This window comes from Thermobia domestica, chromosome 9 (assembly GCF_964235325.1).
Source record: "Thermobia domestica chromosome 9, izTheDome1.hap1.1, whole genome shotgun sequence".
Lineage (NCBI taxonomy): Eukaryota > Metazoa > Arthropoda > Insecta > Zygentoma > Lepismatidae > Thermobia > Thermobia domestica.
Window position 1 is genome coordinate 91,133,863 of NC_137462.1, and position 12,158 is coordinate 91,146,020.

Sequence of the window (12,158 nt, forward strand, 5' to 3'; positions counted from 1 at the left end):
GGTCCCAAGAATAGGGGCAAGAGAAGAAAGAATTCTTCGAGTTTCGACACAACATGCGACGAGAAAACCTTATTTATCATTTAGTCTTATGAGGAAATACTAGTCAGTCACCGGATTCGAACCTGGTATGGTCCGATTGCTAAGTAAAGAACGCTAACCATTAACCCTTTCTGACTCGATCAAAGAGAGAGAGAGAGAGAAACAGAGAGAAAAAACGAAATTGATCTGTAAAATATTAACTGAATGTTGTTAGTCTAATAAAACCTTGAATGTGAGTGTTACACGGTACGATGCCAATATTCTCACTGGGAACCGCACTGGTCCATTGGTAGTGTTGCGTGGAGCTTCTGTGGCTTGATCCAAGCTGCCATGAAATGGTGGACGAACACCGTGTGAGTGGATTTTCTCGGTCTTCTTCCGTTTCTTCACACTTTCTTCCTTGTGCCATAATCATTCATCTCATTACCATCGTCTGTCTTAGCTTCCGTGCATAATAATAGACATTAAAGTAAAAAAAAAAAAAAAAAAAAAAACAAAAAAAAAAAAAAAAAAAAAACGTAATGATGCATAAGCATGTTACTGATATAAACTCTATAGTCAGGGATGTTATATAGTTTTCGATTTGCAAAATCCTGGATTTTTGTTAAGGATCAGTCTTCATCCTTATCAAGAACTTAGTATGTACCTGATTCTTTATTATTATTAATATTATCATGCAGGATTGTTTGGATTATATTGTATACAACATTTCTGGTATGTGCAATTCATCTCAGTTTAAAAGAATTCGAGAGGCATTTAGAAAATCCTACATCAGTCATGTACACAAGGATATCATCACGTCTTGAGTTCTACTTCCCAGCAATCACTATATGTCGCGAGGATAACACTAACTGGGAGAAAGTAATAAGCTTTTTTGAACGGTATGTATAGTTTCTAAATGTTTGTATTGCTTTCAGAACACTAGCGGATCCAGAAGGATCGTTTGGCAGGGGCGGTTCACTTGCTGGAAGACGAGCGTAGCCTCAAGGTAACCAGAATTTTAACTTACAAGAATGGGACGCATATGAATCCGGGGCTGGATTGGGGTGTAAATCTGATTCTCAGATTCCATTTTAGGACCCGAATTTGTAATTTGTTAAACATGAAAGTATATTCTTTTTGTAGAGTTAAATTAAACACGCACTTCCGTTTCGGAGGCGTGACTGTGTCATGATTCACTTTATACATAGGGAGGGGGGGCGCGGTGGCTCAGTGGTAGAGCGTTCACCTCTGGTGGTTGTGGTCCCGGGTTCGATCCCAGCCCCCGCCAAGTGGACTTTGTGGTGGACAAACACCGTGCTCGTGGGTTTTCTCGGGGTTCTCCCGTTTCCTCCCACTTTCTTCATTCCACAATTTCACTCATCTCTCATCGTCACCGTCTCCTTTAGCCTAACCGGCATAACCGTGGGACGTAAAACTTAAAGATTTCATTTCATTTTCACTTTATACATAGTCACCACGACATATCAGATGTGCTGTCTTGAACAGTAGGCTACTTGCACAAAAGAAAATAATGTATTGACAGTGGCATTCATCTGTTAATCTGCCACTTAGCCCTTCCCATTTCTCCTTTTTGTAGATAAAGATAGCTTCCCTTTGTTGCACTAAAATGATCGCAAGAAAACATGAAGCTTGACCTAAATCTATCGATTTCACTATCCAATAGAATGCAAGGTGTATGTTCCAGTCATCGACCCCTATCTATGACATTTTTCAGTGTTCTCTCTGAAAGCGACATTCTCTTTGATCTATGGCGCTATGCGAAGAACATTTCCTGAGGGTAAAATGTTGTTGGATTCCGTTGTTGGATGTCGTTTTGCGAAACTTAATATTTCACCATGATTTTAGTTTGTCAACATTGTTGAAATTTTCTTAAGTGTGCGTTCAGATTGCTGCTACATAAATCGTACCAAAATCTTCTGATGTATTAAAGGTGAAGAAAAGATTTCTGTGATTGGTATAAAACCCTGGATTCACGAGGCGTTGTGAGTCACTGATAAACCTTGGTACATTAGAAATTTTTCATTTAAACACGAGAGAGCAAGAAGACAAATATATGACACTGTTATGAAAGTATACTCATAGAGTATTTTGGTTCGTTGCTTGAGGTTAACGTTCCACGGTAATGACATGTCGGCTAAAGGAGACATGCACTTCCTGATTATAGTGGGATACGAACCACTTTTCAAATGTACCCCCACCAGGAATCGAACCCGGGATCATGAGTACTGTATAGGGTACTTTGTCCGAATACACCGCATTGTAGTGGTATAATAGAGTATGTAAAGGAAAAAAAAAAGCATTAGACAAGGTTATGAACACGGGTTGGAAATTGGCTCTATTAGGTAATTTCTTAAATGTAATTTTTAGAAACATAGTATAATTATAGCTATGCTTGCAACAACAATGGTATTATATTATACTTGATTTTGCCTAGGTGGGGCTTCGCCCCCAGACCCCCAATTTGCTCGGTATACGGCCTCGCACAATATAGCAAATGCTCCTACGTGCTACTGTGGCACAATATTTCGTGTTCTTCCTTCTATGTCTTTCATATGGAATTAGATTGAGCTAGAACGCTGACATTAAATCCAAACACCTCGTAAGGCATTTTAATGAACCACCCCACATCTTTTATTCCCTTCTACGTTAAGTGGCAAAAAACGCTCAAATACATATTTAATTATTTTAAATGAAAAATCAAACTACCAGCATTCATGTCTCTAACCGTAAGGGATCCCAAGATATCAGCATAATAATAATAATAATAATAATAATAATAATAATAATAATAATAATAATAATAATAATAATAATAATAATAATAATAATAATAATAATAATAATAAGAGAAACATGGTTATCCGATATTCATAGAGACTACGATTATTTCCCAGATACCTATACATGTTTTAGAGCCGACAGATTATATAGTGAAGAGTCATGTCAAAGAGGTGGTGGATCTTTGATAGCACGAAGGAAAAACTTCATGGTGAATCGTAGGCCTGATCTTGAACTAATAAGTGAATGTGTGTGGATTGAACTAAAATGTAATACTGGAAAGAATCTCTTAATATCGTGTGTTTATTTTCAACCAACTTTTTCCCCTGTGAATTTTGAAAATTATTTGAACCATATTTCTAGTAGATTAAATCCTTTGGAAAATGATATATTGATTCTTGGAGATTTTAATATATCCAAAGTTGATTGGTTAAATAATGAACAGCTTCCAGGAATACATTATTACTCCAAATTGAAGTTTCAGCAATTGTCTGTTTTTTTTGGAAAATACTAACTTGGGTGTTGAACCTTCGGTTTCTGCTCTTCATCTTGTTATCACAAATGCTACTTCTATGTCAAGAAAAACTAATCAGTGCATGGTCTATCCTGATACTTTTCATTATCCGATTGAAATCATTGTGTTTTTACCTAAAGGTTGTAAAATATGTAAGTTTTCTGAACGTTATCAATTTGTTAGAGGTGATTATTATGCACTATATCAACAACTGGCTAATATGGATTGGTATAATATCTTGTTAAAACCAGATATAAATGAAGCTGTTGTCGATTTTGAAAAAGCAATTGTATTAGCTATGGAAACAAATATTGTATTCCCAAATCTAGGCCAAGAACATCTAAATATCCTTATTGGTACTCCAAAAAATCTGTTTCTTTATTAAAAGCAAAGACTTTAGCACTTTGCTAATTACCGCAAGGCTTTTAAGACTCAGTTAAAAGATGACAAATGTATTCACTATATTATAATGGAAAATCAATTAAAAAGTAATCCTGAGAAATTTTGGAGATATGTATCTAAGGGTAAAAACAAGACTGCAACTGGAATTGTAGTAAATGATTCTTTGGTTACCGACTGCGAGTCATTGGCAAATTTGTTTGCAGAGTACTTCGCATCAGTCTACCAGACATTTTCAAATATTAGCAATACAACTAATTATTCAACATCATCAGAAACTTTCTGTGAAACGAAAATACATCCTATTACAACTAGAAATGTAAGAGATGCTATTAAATCCTTAAAGACTAAATCTGCGTCAGGTATAGATGGAATACCCGTTTTTATTATAAAAGGTGTAGCTGAGGTAATCTCTCCAGTGTTAGCATCTTTGTTTAATTGGAGTTTAAATGAAAATATTTATCCTGAAGCCTGGAAAATTGTAGCCGTGACACCAATACCTAAGACTAAAGGTGACAAAATTAACGATTATAGACCAATTTCTATAATGAATGTTATTCCTAAAATTTTTGAAAAAATAATGTACAACTACTTGTATAATGCTGTACGTGATCAGTTGGACATAAATCAACATGGGTTTATAAATGGTAAATCAGTTATTACAAATTTGGCATGCTTTGTTCATAGTTTGTTTTCTGTTATTCGATCGGGTGGTCAGACAGATGTTATTTACTTTGATTTTGCCAAAGCTTTTGACAAATTACCTCATCACTTATTCATAAGTAAGTTGTATAAGTACAAATTATCGAATCAAATAATAAAGTGGCTAGAGTCGTATCTAAATAACAGGAAATTCAAAGTAAGGTTTATGTCTTCGATTCATAATATAACATCTGGTGTGCCTCAAGGCTCTAATCTTGGTCCGTTGTTGTTTCTGTTGTATGTAAATGATCTACCTGAGAAGTTAAATTGTAGATATTTGATGTATGCCGATGACATAAAAATTTTTAAAGAAATTAAAACGTTTCAAGATCAAATAACCTTACAAGGTAATATTGAATTAGTGGTCAAGTGGTCTGAAACCAATTTTTTGCCTTTGAATATTACCAAAACTAAAGGTATAATTTTCTCAAGGAAAAATGATCTTCTTTTGTACAATTACACAGTCGGTAAACAGAGAATTGATTTTGGAGCCTATGCCAAGGATTTAGGAATAATTTTGGATAATAAGTTATTATTCAATAAGCATTTACAGGTAATAACTTCTAAGGCTAGGAAGAACTTAGCTATGTTAAAATGTCTATGCCGTAATTTTTCGAATGTCAACACCTGTAAGACTTTGTACATTTGCAACGTGCGATCCCATTTGGAGTACTGCACTGTTATTTTGAATAGTGAAACTAAGTATTTTGTAAATGCTATAGAATCTGTTCAAAACAAATTTTTGGCTTGGTTACGATGGAAGTTTAAAAACTTCAAAGATATGAGTTTGTCTTGCATATCTAAAGAGCTTTATTTGTTACCTTTAACTGATAGGTGGTGTATTTTTGATTTGAGTTTCTTTTATAGTATTTTTCAAGGTGTCTTTTCTATTGATGGTCTATGGTTCATAAGAATTCCATATCGCAATGTTAGGAATTTTGTACCTTTTGTTTCGAATGTTCCTACCCTGAAATGTTCAATTTATAAAACTATAGATACAGCCAATAAGTATTACTATGCTATGGATATCTTTCAAAGTAATTTTATTAAAATCCGTTCACAATTAATTAAAATTCTAAAGGATATATAATTTTTTTTCTTTAACTTGTAAGGTGCCATTTGAGAATTTTTTTCAATTAGTTTTTTAGGTTGTTTTTCTTGTTCTCTCTTTTAACTTTTTCTTTTCCTATCATCTTTTTCTCTTTTACCCCTGCTTTCTTTCTTGGATACTACTCTTCTTTTTTTTTCTCTTGGTTATGAGTCTTACATGCCATATGCTTATTTTGTATTCTTTGGTAAATTTGTTTTATTATTTTTCATTTCTGTCTTTTGAATGAGTGTACTTTAATTAAGGTGTTAATTGGTTTGAAAATTAGCTTATATTCTTTTATGATTTTCATGATTTTCATTTGTAATTTTGACTATGTGTATGTTCCTTTTTAATATGTTATATATTTTTTCCTATTGTATACTTATATCAATATGTTATTATTTTAGTCTCATGACTGGGTGTACTTTGTTTGAGATGTACTTGAGATGATATTTCTGCTTATTTGTTTTTTCATTATGATTTTCATTGTATGTTCATCTGTAATACCCATTGCATGTATTTTTCTTGCATGTTTCATTTTTATGTTATGTTTAAATGTAAGTGCCCTATATTTGTATAATCCTTCTTGGGGGCACTTTGTGGCTGTAGCTGTTTGTCCCTAATAAACATTTAAACATTAAACATTAAACATTATTATTATTATTATTTTCCGTCCCTTTTCTTCCCTTCTAAGTAAAATATCAAAAACGCTGAAATACGTATTAAGTTATTTTAAGTGAGAAGTCCATATACCAAATTCCATATTACTAACCATCAAAGATTCCTAGATATTGATATCTTATTATAATAATTCCAATTTGCGCACCTTTTTCTTCCCACCTCTTTTTGCCATTTTACTAAAGTATCAGAAAACGTTGAACGAGTGTCAAATTATTTTAAGTAAGAAATCCAAATACCAAATTTCAACTCTTTAACCTTATGGGATTCGAAGAGATGACCATCTTATTAAAATAATTTCCACCCCATTCCCCCTTCCTTTCTTCGAATTTCCAAAATATCCTTCCTTAGTGATACCCAATGTCATAAATCTTGTCTACTGTCCGAATTTCAAGTTTCTAGCTTAAGTGGTTTGGCTTGTGCGAAGATCAGGGCTTCGTCTTTTATATATGAATTACAATGTTATTCATATATAAAAGCTTGTGCTATTTCCCAAGAAAAGATGAAATGCCATTAAGTCACAATGAATCCCTGGTTCCTTCCTAATGTTTCCATGTTGAACCCCAAAAGTCACGGCTCTCTTTGTTGATCTAGATGCTAGCAAACATACCTTTGATCTTTGATGCATGAGGTTCTGTGTTTGACACCCGGTGAACCGGTTCGTAAGATCCAGTTCAGGAACTGGGTTTCCGAATACAGGTATGGATCCGGTTTCGGAACCGGTTCTGAAAACCTGATCTCCAAGAATCGGTTCTGCCGGAACCGGAACTTTGTGGCCATCCCTAGTCGACAGACCAACCACGAAGCGCCACCATGGTTGGTGCGAAGCTTAAGAAAATTTTTAAAAATAAATCATCCTTTTCCTTTATTTTGAGCACTTTTTATTACTTTTTAAAGTGGGATTCGAATTACTGAACGATAAATGAAACCATAAATTTACTAGTCAGTGTTAAAAACTGAGGATATGAGCTTATACTATAATATCATAAACATCTAAAGCTTGGAGGTCTCTACAATAGCAATAATGCAGGTCAGACGAACAGGGAAATGCCCTTCGAAAGTATCTTAGTGTCGAATACTAGGTCAGGTATTTCTAACAAATGGGAACCAAATTACATTTGTTTAAATTTTACGTTCTCAAAAAGATTTATCTCGAAAAACTGCTCAAATAAGTATCACATTCAATAACATAGATTACTTTCCACCTAGGTAAATATCAATAATGCCGTTTACCGCAATTTGTCATTCCGGAGATGTGTGGCTGTGGAACATTGATACAATCCAACGCCGCTTAAACTTTCTCTCCACTTTCTTCTTCAATAAGCTCCACTATTTCTCCGAGACCTTAGGCCATGTAGATAAAGAAATGAAATAACAACGCACAATTTCCTTTGAAACTTGGAGCACAAATTAGCTACTGAAATCATACATCAAACTGTAATTTTGAAATCATGAAACAAGACCCTTGGTTTCCATCTGCTTAAATTATGCTTAGCAATCACTGAAAGAAAAAAAAAATGAAATGAAATCTTCAAGTTTTACGTCCCACGAATATGACGGCTAGGCTAAAGGAGACTGTGATGATGAGAAATGAATGAAATGGTGGAATGAAGAAAGTGAGAGGAAATGGGAGAACCCCTAGAAATCCCACGCACACGGCGCGAAGTGGGATCGAACCAACGACCTCATATACGAGAGGTGAAGAATCTCTTCGTAACTTTTAAGCAAGTTAATAATTATGTAGTGAATTATATATATATATATATATATATATATATATATATATATATATATATATATATATATGTAAGTATGTATTATGTAGAGATAGATAGATATAGATATACATATAAGTTTAAAAGATACGAAGACGGAAAGTTGATTCAGTATGTGAAAAAAGAAGATATTCCAAAACTAAAGGAAAAGTATCATTTTGTGTATAACTAAATATCCGATCTCAGTTCATCTCTGATATTTTGCAAAACGAAAGGTCTTACAATGCACTACAAACGTCCAATATACAAAATATCTTTCTATGAGCAATGCTATTCCTGGTAAGCTGTTTTTATTTTCGTTTTTCGAAAGTTAGGCGTTGTGGAATATCCTTTTCTTCACTCACTGTCAGTGATTCAATTGTAGTATTACGGAAAATCTCTAACTAGGAAAATTATTAGGGTTGAGGTGCGACGAGAATATTAGTGGACACCTTATAAACTCTATTCCCATTTACTCTGTGATAACATTAATTTTTCCTAACGTTGTAAAGGGCGTGGGTGGATAAGTATAGTGAAATGGCCCCAGATGAATCTTGGGGCGACAAGTGGGTACAAGTGGGTGGTATATAGGTACCCCCAATATAGGGTAACTTCGGCAAATAACGCCACCAATTCAATATATTGTTCTGGTGTTCAAGTGTTTTTATATCTAGAACCGTGCAAATTACATGGAAGATGGAGTGAATCCTCCTCTATAATATGATGAGAAAACTAAAATCCTACACACACAATGTCGACCACAATGTACTGAGAATCGGAGTGAGTATGAGATGGCGTTATTACCAGACGTGTCGGCAAATAACGCCACTTGCTTTACAACAGCAGAAAGGTGATAGAATCCTAATGAAATACATTTTGAACACAACTAAACAATGTTCTTGGCAATGTGCTACCTGCTTTGCTGGTACACAAAACTCATAGTCATAGTACATGTAATTCTTGTGATGATTGCAAATCCCTTAACATGACATTTGCAGTCACATGGAGCACTACACGTCGGAGTCAGACAACAATGCACAAAAAGCGTCACACACAGTTTACAAGTCACATTTTACAATGCTGCTAGAATCACATGATTCGTGAAACTAAATCTTGCATTCAATACACTGAGTTCACGTTTTAGGACCCCTAGGAACATAGCAATATCTTCCACAGTCCTCATGGAACATATCTCCATCCTTCTTCTTTCTAGAGAATGTTTGTTTCTTCATGCCGGAAGAAGTGGAAAGGCCAGCCGCTGCGAACAGGTTTGGTATTACCAATCCTCCTCTGGCAGTAATAGAACGCCCCCTAGAATGAGATTTGCTCCTAGTTATTTTAGGTGTAGGAAGAAGCTCGTGGATGGAGTGGGCACTCGGTGGTGTTGAAGGAGAGATGGAGGCTGGTCATGTGCTTGGAGGTGTTGGTAGAGGTTGCTCTTGCTCTAAGACATCATTTGGGGGAAAAGTGGCATCGGATACAGCATTGTTGAAAGGATGCGCTGTAGCGCTGAAGCCTGAAATTGTGTTCTGAGGTGTTGCTGAACGGACCCATGCCTGTGAAAACAGTTTGGGAAACTCTAGCTTCCCAAGTGTTCTTCCCGGGATGTGTTTGTCGAGAACTGTCAACTTCTTCAGAGCAGTGCACCTTTAACGATTGGAAGAAGCTCTTGTCGATCGCTTGAAGTTCGTGGGTGCAATGTGAAAGCAAGCACAGCAGTTGGATGCCACGGACTCAACAGTATTTAAAATGGTAATATCAAGATGACTGCGATGACCATCTACAATAAGCAGTGCTCGGCAAGGAATCCGGTGTCTGTTGAAATATTCCAGAGATGTACGGAATTCTTCCTTTGTAACATAGCCTTTAGGTATCATTGCCTGCAGGAAGATCATCACCAAACTTTTTTTTTCATACTTTTTCCTGTAGAACACCTAAGGAGGGATCCAATTTGAACCTGATGCATTTGTGCACACAATAACACACAATTTCACCTTTTTCGCCATGTGTGGCATTATGTACTCGCTTGCTCCCTTTCCGTGCCAGAACTTTTGGGCTGCTGTTGTATGTTATTTGTAGCCCAGTTTCATTTCCATTGCAAATAAGTTCAGAATTGTCACGTAAGTCCATAGCATCAAGTGTAATTTCCTAGCGTGTACAATTCGTTCACTATAGTTTTCTTGAAACTCATGAGTTTACCATAGCTCAAATTTTCCGCCTTTCTGCACACGATATTGGGGTGGCTTCTCATGAAAGCATAAAACCAGTGTTTTCCGGCTCTACCACTATGAAATTGATTAGTTGTGGCATTCTCTTTACATATTCTATACACAGCCTCACGAAAATCTTTCTAGTTAAACAAATCCAGCTGTTTGTAAACGAATTATTCTCCGTTTTAATTCTTCTTCCAGTTGCTGTGACAATACAGAGCTGCGACCAAGTTTTCGAATGGGCTTTTTGTCCTTTCGTTTCACCCAATCTCTTAACATTCAGCGAGGAATGTTAAACGCACATGCAGCTAGCAATTTTCATACTCTGCTCAATGGCCGTGATAGCTTGACGTAAATCATTTTCAGACAACCTGGCCCGTATGGTTTGATATTTCCTTCCCATCTGGAAAAGAAAATGAACAAAACGATCAGATGTCTCACATTTCATAGCTACTTCGACAAAAAACCTTATAACACTAGTATTAATTTCGATTAGCGATTAGGTGAAATGGCGTTATTTCCCGACGCGATAGTGGCGTTATTTCCAGAAGCCGTAGACTTTGTTTTGACCATTGTTTCTATACTAAGAATAGTGGTCCTGCGTATATGATCTATATGATACTAATATGCAAGTATGACCCTATCGACGCATACCTTTAGTAATAGTAAAATCTTACCTTTACACAAACAATTCGCCTACCTCGTTTGACGCACTGAAAATTTGCGAGCTGTTTCCTCTGCTCCGCGGCTGCCATGTCAACACTTGTTCACTGCTTTCTCTCTACTGACACAGACCACAATACATACAGACGAGCAACTTCCTATATCCGCTATTGAAATCAGTTTCGATCGTCTACACAGCGAAAGAACCAATTAACGCTCTCGGTGGGCGGGATCAGTGTCGTCGTGTGTGGATGGCGCTGCCATCGGTCTTGGAACGTGACGTCATGGGTTGGCATAGTAACCGGCGGGTTTTTTTCGTCTGCTTCTCATCTCAGTGTTATATGTAGTGCAGAAAGATCAGATAAGCTAATATTCACTTTTTCTTGTACTGTCTCTGGACTAGGTGTTCCATTCCAGCTTTTTTATATTAATAGATTTTTCTTGCTTTTAAAGAGTTCGTTTGAAAATATCTAAGTTCCGCGAATTACGTCAACAGAAAAAGATGTTCCCCAAATGCAACTAAAGGGGCGAAAATCTAGTCTGTGGTTACTTTCGAAATTTTCACGTAGGTGACGTCAGATCGATTGGTTAGTTCCGTCGTCCCGTGTTAAAGGCGCAACTGTCGCCAAGTTTCCAGTTTTTCGCTGAGTTTGCGGTCTGTATATTCTAGTCTGTGTCTACTGACTAGCGTCTGGCCTCTAGTCTTTCTGTTTACAAAGACAACAAACATCACTGCTTATGACACATCCGTAAGTGGTCACCTCACGAGCCACGTGTTCATGCTAGCACTGTGAAATTTTGTAAATGGCGTTATTACCCGACTGGCGTTATTTGCCGAAGTTACCCTACATTAATCTCTCACGTTTCAAACCTCAACTTGGTTCATGAGAAATGGCGCAAAATCGAAAAAGTGGGATTAATTTATTTCTTAAGCATGGCTCGATCGATTTTGTTCAAACTTGGATGTATGTATAGGTGTATACAAGGGCTTTGTCTGAAAAAATTAACAGCTCCTCCCGACCATTTTCCCTCCTCGATTCAATATTTTGAGTCCCTTTTGACCTATGATGGTCTGCGAGCACAATTATGAAAAAATAATTTAGATGTCGCTTTAACCCCAGAATCACATATATATTTTTTTCTAAATTGTATCACGGGTAGGCCATGGTCAAAATTAGCCAAAACTAACCATACCACACTACCACACCTAAAAGGGGGCAGTTCCAAAACGAACAGCTATTGATGTACCGTAAACTGGTGGTAATTTGCACCTAGTGGGGGAATTTTGCAGCAACACCCTTTTTGTCTTTAAATTCGTGTGAAGACTA